Source organism: Podarcis melisellensis (assembly GCF_964234715.1).
Source record: "Podarcis melisellensis genome assembly, chromosome: 10".
In the NCBI taxonomy this organism is placed as follows: domain Eukaryota; kingdom Metazoa; phylum Chordata; class Lepidosauria; order Squamata; family Lacertidae; genus Podarcis; species Podarcis melisellensis.
Genome location: NC_138542.1, coordinates 50,470,685 through 50,484,082, shown reverse-complemented (window position 1 = coordinate 50,484,082; position 13,398 = coordinate 50,470,685). Strand labels below are relative to the sequence as shown.

The following is a 13,398-nucleotide window of genomic DNA, read 5'->3' as shown; positions in this document are numbered from 1 at the left end:
GGGGGGCGCACTATTTAGGATCTTCCACAGTTACCTTTTCTTCAAGGAAGCTGGAGAACATGAAGCAGTGAGAAAACATCCCTATCGAAGAAGGACATACAATAGGACTCTATCTCATACTCCTGCATCCTTACAAACTGATGCATAACTTAAAGGCTTGCTGGGATGTGAATTTTCTGGAAAAGTTTGAATTTGAAAATTCAAGATTAGTTTGCACTGGGAAATTCCCCCCCCCCCCGAGTGATATAACTTAGCATGCTTATTTTACTTGTATTGAGTAAACAAAGCCAAAACTTTTGAAACTGTCAAGCTTGCCTAATGTATAGTTGCAGCTGGCACCTATCCCCTGCTACTAATGAACTTATGAATTGGAAAAACTTTCTGCAGGAAAAAAATTTAAGCACTGGGAAATTTTCTTCTCCACACCGCTGAAGTCTTGTGCTGCATTGTGCATGAATACCGTGTCCTGCCAGCTTCAACAGCTCACCTACTGTGTCTTCAATAGAGGCCAGGCAGCCCATTTAAAAGGTGTCACCCCACCATTCCCTACCCCCAGCCCAATCAACAAGCCACCATTCATTCTGCTTTGGCAACGTAATGGGGAGATGATAATAGGGTGAGAATTAAAGGCCCTGAAGAAAAACCTCCAGTGGGGATCAAGAAGTGACAGATTGGAACAAATTCATTTTATGGAGATTACATTTTAGGCATAAAATGGATTCTTTGTTTCAAGCATTAGCTTCTATGAATTCCAAAGAGGCCAAGATGTGTGTATGCATGGAGGAAGGGGGAGAGAGGATTTTGTTGGGAACTCTTCCAAACTGGGGCTCCTGAAGGCTTTGTACATCCATTAGAGAAATTACATGTAGGGGCGGCAGCACTCTGAGCAGCAAAAAAATTGCCAAGAGCTGAGTAAGCAGTGGCTGCAGTGCTGTATCACAGCTTTATTTAACTTCCTCGTGGCACTTCTTATTACTAATCTGAAAGCATCTTCCTTAGGCAATGAGACCAAACCTATTTGGAATTTCAGACTGTCGACTATGCAGCAAGGCCAAAACCAACCGCTGAGGGATAAAACGAGCTATATAAACAAAAACAAGAAGAAATGAAGTCATCTCAAATCACTTAGAATCGTACGCTACTTCATGTTCTCCAGTTTCCTTGAAGAAAGGTTTAACTGTGGAAGACCCTAAATGGTGCCTCCCCACTCCAATCCTCATTCAGAATGTGATGCTGGCTAAAACTTTGTCTGCTTGTAAAAAGGGATGATTTTTGCTGCTTATGTGGAGTGGCTAGTTTTAGCTCCAAAATACCAAGTCTCCGAGTGGTGCAGTGGGGTGGTCATGTAATAAGGCACAGTGAAATTGTTTGCTGGTCTGCACTACATTCAAATCCTTCCATGTGAATCACCCCTGGAGAAATAGGCTCACCTTCTTTTTTAGCCCATTGCATAAAACCTAAAAAGCAGAGTGTTACTGAAATGAAGTTGCCTTCCTTGGTGGAAGCAGAAAAATAAATGAATGCAAGCAAACAGCTTTAGAAGGATGCAAGTAAGTGATTTTGCCCAAATGGCAAAGGATGGGAATTATTGATCACCTAAAAGGTGGGGAGGAAGACTATTTTAAGAACACAAAGGAGAAAACGAGGAAGGGAAAAGTAAGAACATTGCTATCATTTCTAGCTATAGTCTTCAAAACTAGAAGATAATTTCCTTTTCCAGTGTTCTCAGTAGAGCCTGACTGACTGCCACAAATTTTCAACCTGGGATTTGGAACTGAGCCAGTACATAGCTATTACTAATTATGATCAAAACAGCCATACCTAAAACCAGTCTTTTAAAGAGCAATTTCCTGTTATTGGAGCAAACTGGGTTTCAACCCTGAAAAATAAATTCTGGCAGTTTATTTGTTCAGAACTTTGAATGTTGCTAGAGCGGATTTGCCAAGCTCTACAGGAAAACCAGCCATTAGACAAGAAGAGGAGAATGGTAAAAAAATAAAGGTTTTCGTTCCGTTGGATCCATCCACTCCACTCTTCTTGCTTCAGTAGAGTAGATCTAGAACCCATTTTTCTGACCTTGCAGGCAGCTACAATCAGAGCTGTGCACACATGGCCTTCCAAAAACTCACCGCCATCTTTGCAGTCAGAGAAATTGTGGGGATCATTTCACTGAGTTTCTCCAAGGGAGTAGAACTTATACAATAGTTTCTAGGGGTTGGGCCTCACCATTAGCAGAGGCATTAATGCTGTTGGTGTAGCATTATGCTAGGGCACTCTGTGTGGGGGGAGAAATTGCAGGGGAGTGAGAAAAAGAAAAAGAGAGACAGAATTTTTCCTCAACTCAGCTCTAAACAGATTGTATTTATTTGGGGTCTGGAAATCCTTCGTAGTGCATACCTCTGAGGACCAAAATGGTCTCTGGAAGCATGAAGCCCAAATTGAGTTACAGATACTGTAAGCCCTGAATGGTTGGCATCTTTTAGATTTGTGGGTGTTCTATGGCCAGTCTAGATATTTGTATTTGTCAACCTCAACTCTCCAGGCAGCTGTAAATTGAAAAGTTTTCGCATTTCCAAAAGCTAGTGGGTATCAAGAACTTGATATTCATGATTTAATCGGAGCTGAAATGTGTGTCAGGAATCTGTATGTGAACAGATGTCCAAGAGAGCCTGGACTGGGTTGAATGAAAGTTGAATGGAATTGAATAGTGCCCAGAATTTTTTTCTTTGAAGGATAGGCAGGTGTTAACATGGTTAAAGGACAGGAGGAAACAACCAAATTTTTAGTAGTGCAGGGGCTGTTGTTGTTGTTGTTGTTGTTGTTGTTGTTGTTGTTGTTATTATTATTATTATTATTATTATTATTATTATTATTATTATTATCATTATTTTATTTTGTAATTAACACCCCTCCTTTAATTTCTGCAAACACAGTAGGTGTGTTAGCTAGCAATGAAATTACAGGATGAATGACAAAAATCAAGATATAATAAATGCTGCAAAATCATTTAGTGCTTGAGGTGCTTAGTTCAACCAATAAAAATAAATGATCTGGCTGGAAAGATAGCTGAGAAAGTGCAGTTACAGATAGGTAGCCGTGTTGGTCTGCCATAGTCAAAACAAAAAAAAATCCTTCCAGTAGCACCTTAAAGACCAACTAAGTCAGTTCTTGGTATGAGCTTTCGTGTGCATGCACACTTCTTCAGATGTGTATCTGAAGATGTGTATCTGGAAGGAATTTTTTTTTGTTTTGAGAAAGTGCAGTTCATTCTTTTGTATGGAGAAAGACTGGCAGGCTAGACTACAGGGATGGGAAACTGTGGCCCTTTGGATATTGTTAGATTCCAGCTCCCAACATTCCTGACCATTGGTTATACTGCCTGAGATGGATGGGAGTTCTCGTCCAACAACCAACACACCCTTAGCCTCTAACACTGGACAAGTCTTGCTATATCTGCAAGTTGTGTGGATATTACAACAAAGCATGATGTGGTCCCGAATCATTCCAATCATATTCCAGTTTCCAATCCATCAGAAAAAGATTTCCCAGAATTGGAAATCAATGATGCATGGATTTGGGAAAAAGATTGCATGGATATGGCTCATTACTGGTACTCCATTGTTCAGGATTACTGTATGTTTTGTTGTAACAAACACTTGAGTCATATTTTTCAGGCTAATTTTGTATAACCTACTATAACAGTTGCGGGGAGGGGGGTATTGTTTTGTTCTGTTCTGTTCTTGTTTTACTGTGTATTTTGTGTTTCTTATCTTGTATTTTTATGTAGTGGACCACCCTGAGATCTATGGATGAAGAGCGGTATAGAAATGTAATTAAATAAATAAATAAATATGTACTTGCGAGTCCAATATAGCACTATTCTGTATGTACTCCACTCTTGTATTTGTGTTGGGCTTGTTGAAAAAAGGATAGTTATCATGCAGATAACTATTGGAGAAACACATGTTCAGTATGAGGGACTAGCTGTGTATGGTTCTTTGCATTCTGGCCTATAGTCCTGTGTATATCCTTGTAAACTTCTCTGAGCAACTGGAAATTTACACTTTTCGTAAATTCATTAAGCACCCCACTGCACAGGTTATTGGGCTGGACCCAAATGCAAATTAAGAGCTGTTCATGAGTAACTGCACAGAACTCAAATGCATTTATTTACAAATGAATGTGCTGTAGAACTGCAGCCTATTTGAAACCAATATACATAATTAAATCCTAATTCGGCTGAAGTCAATACTACAGTTACCACATTTCAAATTCAAGAACTCTCAGTACTGGAGGACACTGAATTTTAACTCAGCATTTCCATCTTAAACCCACAGAATCATAAGCCCTTTACTACTAAATGCTCAAAGAGAGATTGGAAATACTTGCATCCCAGATCATGGCAGGCTCATGCACATTTCTGAACTAACACTGTCTATTTTAAATTTTTTATTTACTGCATTTATATCCCACCCTTTTCACCAATGAGCTCAAAGTGGCACACTTGGTTCTCTTCCTCCTCATTTAATCCTCACAACAACCCTGAAAGGTAGGTTAGGGTGGGAGGCAGTGACTGGCTCAAGGTCACCCAGTGAGCTTCCTGCCTCAGTGGGAATTTGAACCCTGGTCTCCCATGCTGTGCCGTGCTGGCTCTCTCATATATAATTAAATATCATTAAATATCAAACACCAGCTATCTACAGATACGTATAAGGCCAAAACTGTAATGGGTTATTTTTCACTTATAAAACCCCAACTCAGCTAGCCTTACCTTCTGAGAAATTCAAAAAAACATGGCTAATTTCTATTTGTATTTTTCATGTTAACTGCCTTAAAGGGCAAATACTTCTTAAAGGTCACATGCTACTTAATTTGAGAAAATAAGATGGCCTTTTCAATACTATTGTTTCCCCCTCGCTTAGGTTTTATCAGAGAATATGCAGTTATTCTTTTAGTTTGTCTACTTCTTTTTTGAAATGTTAAGGCTGCAATCCTATACCCACTTGCTTGGGAGTTAGTCAATGAGGCTTATTTCCAAGTAGAGATGTAAGGTGAATTACAGTTGCATTATAAGTTGAAAATGAATTTCCCACAGACTGACATAAATATAGTACACTGTCTACCACTGATAAATTGTATAGTACAGTGGTGGTAATTATGTTTTGGTAACTATGAAACCGGCATAGTGTAGCAGTCAAGAGAATGAGTGGAGAGTCTTAAGTTCATATTTCAGCTCAGCTGTTAATTTGCTGGTGGCCTCCCCAAACAGCCTGGCCATGGAAATGCTGTCAATTGAAAATATACCTTGTATGAAGAGAGCAGTCCTTCACTGAGGAACTGAGCTTATCACAGTGCTTGGATCAAAGACATGAGGAGCCCAGTTTTGGACAGAAGGGCTCCATTAACATTTTTCAGCTGCCACGATTGTTTTGCTAAGCTAGAGAGTTTCCAGGACACCATTGCAATGAGTCAGCTCGGTCTTGAGTTGCAGTTGGACTTGCAAGAGGTTTAGCAGGTGAAAAATGTTTGAGGTGAATCTGAAATGACTGTTTTGGGTTAAGGCCTCTGAAAAATGCAAATATTAGCAGACAAGTTTCACCAGGTTGTTCCAGTTTGGAAAACATGGCCGAGGAAGACAGGGTGACTCACATCCAGCTAGTTCATTTTTCATATGGAGAGATTTGATTAGGATCACAATCCAAGCATCTGTTGGTTCAACATAGATTACATTCAAACTGATTGCAAATGCCAGGCAATGTATTTCTGGGGCAATTTCTTTTTGTTTTTATAAAAATAAGAAGTTAAATGAATTTCTGTTGAACTATCCATACTTCTTACCCCCACAAAAGAAAACTATGTCTTCTCTCATGATTTTGAATGTCCAGAATATCTATGTTGTATCCTTGACAACCAGCAAATTCTCTTGCCTGACTCACTCAGTGAGGTCACAACTCATTGTTGGGGAAAATCACAATTCATTAACTTGTTGTATAGGATTTCACTGCCGTGTGGTCTTTGTCAAAATGCTGCAACTGAAAATTCATTGCACAGAGAAAAACACATTATTGCTTGAAATGTAAAGAATCTAATCTGAATGTAGTCTCTATCCAAAAGTGCTGTTGAGTGAGAATTAAATAGGACCGGCTGTATCCTACTGTATACACTACAGCAGGGGTAGCCAAGTTGGTGCTTTCCCTATGTTGCTAGACTACAACTCCCATCATCCATGGTCATTGGTCATGCTGGTTAGTGTTGCTGGGATTTGGAGTTCAGCAATATCTGCAGGGCATCACATTGGCTAATCCTGCCCTCTATCAATGTACATAGTATGAGTTTCATGTACAGAATTGGACTGAATATAAGCCACACTTTTTTTCCAAATTCCGATTGTGAAAAGTTAAAGTGTGGCTTATATTCACGACCTTACGCCGCTGTCAAAGTGGTGCGGCTCCCCCCTAAAAAGCAGCCCAGGAACACGGGGCAACGGCGCACGTCCTGTCCGCCACTCCCAAGCCTCCCCCAAGCCGCCAAATTTTAAAGGTGCAGCTTATTTGTGGGTGTGGCTTATATTTGGGCCAATATGGTAGATAATTTTAATGTTTTCGTTTTCTTTTGTAAACTACTTAGAGGTTTTATTATAGTCAAGTGGTATGCAAATGTTGTTAAATGACTAAACTAAAATAAAAATTATCTCAACACCTCCTGCCAGCTATTATGCTATCTCACCATTCCCTAAGATGTGAAATACAGTCATACCTTGGGTTGAATACGCTTCAAATTGAGCACGTTCGAGTTGCGCTCCACAGCAGCCCGGAAGTAATGGAGCGCATTACTTCTGGGTTTCACCACTTGCACATGCGCAGATGCTCAAAATGACGTCGCGCGCATGCACAGAATCGACGAAAAGTGACACGTGCATGCGCAGATGTGCCGTCACTAGTTACGTTTGCTTCTAGATGTGAGAGGGCTCTCGAACAGATCCTGTTTGTATCTAGAGGTACCACTGTACTAGAATCTATGTCTAGGCCAGCCTTCAGCAACTTCCTCCAAATAGCTATAGCTCCCATCACCTGCATTGGGTGACAGCCCCATATTGAATACAGTGTCTAGTCCTGCTCTGAGAAACTGCAGGGGGAAAGTGTGTCTCTTCATTCAAAACAAGACAGCTGTTGTCAGAGTAAATGCAAAAGATGGCAGTACATGGTGTGTCAACAATGGCAGTAAAGACCAGGAAGCTCCCTTTGCCAGGAGTGCTGGGCAAGATGAGCAGGGGGTGGGTAGTTTGTGCCTGTGTCCTTGGTAGCATTCTCCAGATGCTGGTCAGCGGAACTGACTGCTGGAGAAAGAAGTCCACTTGCTGCTTCATCATTAGGACAATGTATCAATTAGGTTTAAGCCATTTTAGATCTTGAGTTGGGAGCACAGAGGAAATTGTTTCCAAGGTATGGTGAAAAAGACTATAAATCTGATGACAGATGACAAAAAAGAGGGGGGTAATATTTTAATTTACTTGGTTGGTTGATCACTACAAATTAACAGACTGTCTTAATTATCCATATCTCCTTATCTCCTGTTCGCTGTGATCCAATAAATATTTTCCGCATGCAACAACCCACTCACTCCCATTCAAGTGGAGCATTTTAAATCAGATGTTCAAGATAAGCTTGACTCATCTGAATCGAAAAGTTTCTCTACTCCTCATATATGGGGAGCCTCCAGTTTCATAATTCCTGCTGGGTACACAACAGCTGTGATACTCCTATTGCACACACAAGGCTATTTTCCTCTATCACTACTGGGGGCAACAGGAGAGACCAGTCCACTACTTAGCAGCTACATAGGTCTATCGCCCAAGATTGTGAAAAGAGCAGCAGAGAAGTGCACCCATAGCAGAACAACAGCCATTTATGAGGACACCTGAAGTCTGAAACATAAAGTTGGTCACTGCAATGATGACAAATCCCCAAACTTCAGTGACTTCCAGGTCAAATGGAATTAAATGGATGCCTTTTCAGTTTGATAGGAATAATTTGGTTCCATCTGATTTGAGGAATGCAAAGGCCAGGTCCAGCTCAGTTTGGAATTTAAAATCTCCTTCTGTGTTTCCTTCTTCCCACACCATTCTTCTTAATCCTCTAACACCAATGTATACAATTCATCTTTTTCTCTTCCACCCACTGGAGGCTTCTGCTACATTTTTCTTCACTCCAGTCCTATTCAATATAAAATACATAATGTGCCAAATATACTGTATTGTGCCATTTATTTTAAATGTCACTGGAACTTCCTAATTTCCAGGTTGTTGTTTTTTTAAAATCCACCCTGTGCTAAATATGTCAGCCACATTTTCTCCCTAAGGACTACTTGCATAGGCTGCTAATATGTGTTTGAACCAGGGATCCTGGCTTAAAACAAACTCTGGTTTCATAAACCATCGTTTGGCAATGGCTTGTTAAAAACAACAACACCATAGCCAAGTTTGCTTTAAAGTAAAACCCTGATATGGATTAAATGCAAAGCCAGGATTCTTTACAAATTAGACTAAATTCTGCCAAAGTCTTCCTCTCGGCTATGCAGGATGAGCAGAAGGGATGGGGAAAGAACATGTATCTGATGCTTCATTCTGGCTTGTCTAGGTATGTTCACAAAGCACTAAACCATCAACATTATGTGGGAATCAGCCACTGCCTCGGCTCCAGATTTTGGAGGATCCATAGGACCCACTCCCACAGTGAGTCCTGCTCCTTCTCTTCTTGATTATTGATGCCACTTGCTTACTGTTAGGCAGTGCGCCAATGATCAAGCAGGCAGTGGCACCTACTGATCTTCCTTCATCCACTGCTCCACCACTGACTGAGCCAGAATAAGCAGCTGGTGAACAACCAGGCTGCAGTGGTGAAGAGGAGATAAAGGTTGAGATGGCCCTCTGCTGGGTTGTTGGCCCTTGGCAGATGCCTGACCATGCCAATTCTGGTCCTGACCTTGGCCCTGAAGCCAATTAGTGACAGGTAGAATTTGCTTCGCAAGTTGGAAGTAGGGCAATCAAAGAGTGAGATCTGTCTCGAATGCAACGATCAATCCAACTTAAAGTAGTCAACAGGAATCATTCCTTAAGCATTAAGAATTTTAGACTGTAGCTATCTGTCAGGGAACTGCCATCTAAAGCGCCGGGGGCGCAAAGGCTCACTGAGGTTGAGAGAGGAGTAGCAGCGGAAGAGGGAACCAGTAGAGGGCGAGCAAGAACTCCAAGGGAAAGTGAGTCGGAGGGATGGCTCAGAGACGCTTCCAGCGAAAACAGTGGGGAGGTCTCAGGACCTCCTATAGGGACACCCACACCTCGCCGGAAACTGTCACGCCGAGAGGCCAGACGACGTGTTTCCGTTAAAGAGCTTTTATGTTGGAAACGATTCCGAAAGCAGCCACTTTCGGATTCTACTAGTGATTGACGCAGCCATGCTGGAGGGGCTCCGTCACAGGCAGAGGTTTGAAAACCTGATCAAACTCTGAGGGACTTGCATTTTACGCACAAGCAGCTCATCGTCCCATCACAGCAATCCGAAAGTCACCGAAAGCCAGCTTGTGCAGGGAGAAGCATCATGAGCAACCCAGCCGGAACCGGAGGAGCAGGAGCAGCTGGAGGGGGTCCAAGCCTGGAAGAAAGGTACAGGGCGTTGGAGATCCAGTTGGCGCTGCAAACGGCGAGGCTTGAGGAGAGGAGGGCTCAGGATGCAGAAAAGGGAAAGGAGAAAACCACCCCGCTCGCCAGAAAGGTGCCAGGATTGGTGCAGAAATTCGGGGGGGGATCCCAGGAACTATCATGCCTTTAGAACAGAGATGCAATACGCTCTAAACTTGCAGTTTGATGACTTCCCCGACGAGGAATCGCGAGTGGCTTTTGTGATTGGCCATCTCGAATCCGGGGCGAAGGATTGGGTTAGACCCCTGATGGCAGCGAATAATGAGATCCTAAAGGACACGAGGAAGTTTTTTCGTGCCATGGACCTGATGTTTTCCAGCGATATTGAGCAGGGGGTGGTGCGAAGGCAGTTAATGGCTTGCCAGCAAGGAAGCAGATCTGTCCGTGAGTACTGGACTGAGTTTACTATGCTGATTCATAAATTGGGGTGGGACCTATCGGCGGAGCCCATCCAAATGCTTTTCGAAGAGGGGCTTTCTTCAACCGTCAAAGATGAGCTTTCCCGGGGGCCCAGGGCGGAGTCTATGGATCAGTTAACCAAATCTGCGCTGTGCATAGGAGCGCGCCAGGAGGCGAGGGCTTTGGAAAAGCGGGAAGGGAAAGGAGACCGTTGGAGGGAGTTCCGCATTCCAGACATTCCAGAGCCACCTTTCCCGCCGGCAGAGCCGATGGAAGTTGGAACAGCGCGGGCGCGCGCAGTTTCAAATCCCAGTGAAGGGCGGAAGAAGGAGGGAAGGAGCGCCAAGAGATGTTATCTCTGCCAACAGCCAGGGCACTTTGCCCGAGTCTGCCCACAAAGAAAGGAATGGCAAGGGATGGCAGGAGCTGTTGGGGGAAAGGAAGAGGAAGGCAAGGAGCAAGTAAAAGCCAACGCCTGGCTGCCACCGTCGGGGCACAGCAGCCAGGCCAAAGAGCAGTGAAAGTGCCCATGCCGGAACCTCCCAGACCCGCTTTAGTGATAGAGGTGTTACTAGAACTGCCAAACGGACACCCACTAAAGATCAAGGCGCTTTTGGATTCAGGCAGCTCCTGTAATTTCATGAGTAAGGAGTTTGCAGCTGAGCACCAGATACAGACCATCCCTTTAAGTAACCCCTTGCAGGTGACTACGATTGACGGCAGAGAGCTGTTGGGGGGAGAAGTTAGCCAACAGACTGTCCCGATGATAATGAGGGTGGCAAGGCACACCGAACAGATAGCGTTTAATGTGGCCATCCTGGGAGGAGCGCCCATCATTTTGGGGATGAGCTGGCTGGCGCTACACGATCCGCTAGTGGGCTGGCATCAGAGGGTGGTCTCCTTTGGGTCAGCGCATTGCCTAGAACACTGCAAGGAGGGGAAGGTTTCGGGAGGAGACAGAGTCACCCTAGCCGGGATGGAAGTAATGGACAAAGGGAAGGTGCCCCCGCAATACGCAGATCTGAGCAACGTATTCAGCGAAAGGGAAGCAGACAAACTGCCACCGCATAGACCCTTTGACTGTCAAATCAACCTACTCCCTGGGGCCCAACTCCCAGTGGGCAAGCTGTACGCCATGTCAGACAGGGAGATGCAGGAGCTGAGGGAGTTCATTGACAAAAACCTGAAGCGAGGTTTCATCAGAGAGTCCCGAGCGGTGGGGGGCAGCCCAGTGTTTTTTGTGGACAAAAAGAACACGGACAAACCGAGACTGGTGTGTGACTTTAGGGCCCTCAATGCAGTGTCGGAGCCCCTGGCTTTCCCTATGCCCCGAATTGATGACATTTTGACCAGAGTAAGGAAGGGAAAGATTTTTACAAAGCTGGACCTGCGGGGGGCGTACAATCTGATACGCATAAGGAAGGGAGATGAATGGAAGACCACCATGTTTACCCCTTTGGGAGCCTTTGAATACCTCGTTATGCCCTTCGGTCTACAAGGGGGCTCCGCGTGTTTTCAAGCTTTTATAAACCACGTTCTGGGACCTTTGCTCTACAAGAATTGTGTGGCCTTTTTAGACGACGTGTTGGTGTATTCGGAAGATGAGGAACAGCATGTGAGGGACGTTCGAGAAGTGTTGGGCAGGCTGCAAGCCAACCAGCTGTGGGTGAAACTGGAGAAGTGCCAGTTTCATACCAAGGAGGTGGAATTCCTGGGGTACCGCTTGTCAGACAAGGGATTGGCCATGGATCCAGGCAAGGTCCAAGCGGTACTGGAATGGAAGACACCGAAGACCAAGAAGGACGTGCAAAGATTCTTGGGGTTTGGGAACTTTTATCGGAAGTTCATCAAGAACTTTGCCCACTTGACGGCGCCCATCACCGACTGCCTCAGCAGCAAGAAGAAATTTGTTTGGACGGTAGAGGCGGATCGAGCCTTTGAAGAACTGAAAAGGGCTTTCGCCTCGGAAGAACAACTTCTGCATGTGGATTTACGAAAACCCATGAGAGTGGAAACCGATGCATCCGACCGGGCGGTAGGGGCGGTCCTTCTTCAACCGGGGAGGAGTGCGTCGGAGTGGAGACCGTGTGCCTTCTTCTCGCGGAAGCTGAATAAATCCGAGAGGAATTACACGGTGTATGACAGGGAACTACTTGCCATTCACGAAGCATTCCGGAGGTGGAGACATTTATTAATTGGGGCACAACACAAGGTGCAAGTGTGCACCGACCACAAGAATTTAGAGTATTGGAGAACAGCTCGAGTGCTCAACCAACGACAAGTGAGATGGGCACAGGAATTCTCCAAATTCAACTTTGAAATTTGTTATGTGCCAGGCCCAGAAAACGTCAGGGCGGACGCGCTCTCACGCAAACCAGAGTATTGGGAAGGGGAGGGGGTGATCGAAGAGAGACATGTCATCCCTGAGGACCGCTGGGTGTGTGGGGCGGCGCTGGTGGGGCAACGAGAACTGGTAGAGGAAACGGAAAATGATGAATATGCCCAGGATAAGCTCAGAGGTCTCAGGGGGGAGGGCGAGAGCCCCGGAGGTTTTGAGGAAAGAAATGGGGCATTGTATTACAAAGGGGCACTGTATATACCCGAAGGTGAATTGAGGGGGAGAGTACTCAAGCAGTTGCATGATAGCCCCACGGCGGGACATTTTGGACAACACAAGACCATGTGGTTGGTTACCAGGGAATTTTGGTGGCCTAAGGTGAGGGAAGATGTAAGGGAGTATGTAAGAGGGTGTGACCAATGTCAGCGAGCCAAAGGGGAAAGAAGGGCGCCGGCAGGGTTATTAGAACCATTACCCACACCAGAACGGCCTTGGGAAGCGATATCAATAGATTTTATGACGGATCTGCCAAAGTCCAAGGGGAAAACAGCCATCATGGTAGTAGTAGACCTGTTAACTAAGATGTGCCACTTTGTAGCATGCTCACATGCAGTCACAGCGGAAGAAACAGCGAAGTTGTTTGTAGAACACATCTTTAGGTTGCACGGGGCTCCCTTGAGGGTGATCTCAGATCGCGGCAAACAATTTACTTCCAGGTTCTGGAGGAAGCTCATGAGCTTGCTGCACGTGGAAGTCAATTTTTCAACTGCCCGGCACCCTGAAACCAACGGGCAGGCGGAAAGAGCAAATGGCATTCTTCAACAATATCTGAGGTGTTATGTCAATGACAGAGAGAACGATTGGGTCGAAAAGTTGGCGTTGGCAGAATTTGCCTACAATAATGCGGAGAATGTGTCCACAGGGATGAGTCCCTTTTTGGCTAATTACGGGTGTCACCCCAGGG

General features: G+C 44.6%; 1 protein-coding gene across 1 annotated transcript in view; it reads right to left on the bottom strand.

Moving 5' to 3' along the window:
• LARGE1 (LARGE xylosyl- and glucuronyltransferase 1) overlaps positions 1-13,398 on the bottom strand; it is a 313,681-nt gene that overhangs the window by 41,832 nt on the left and 258,451 nt on the right. The window lies entirely within an intron of this gene.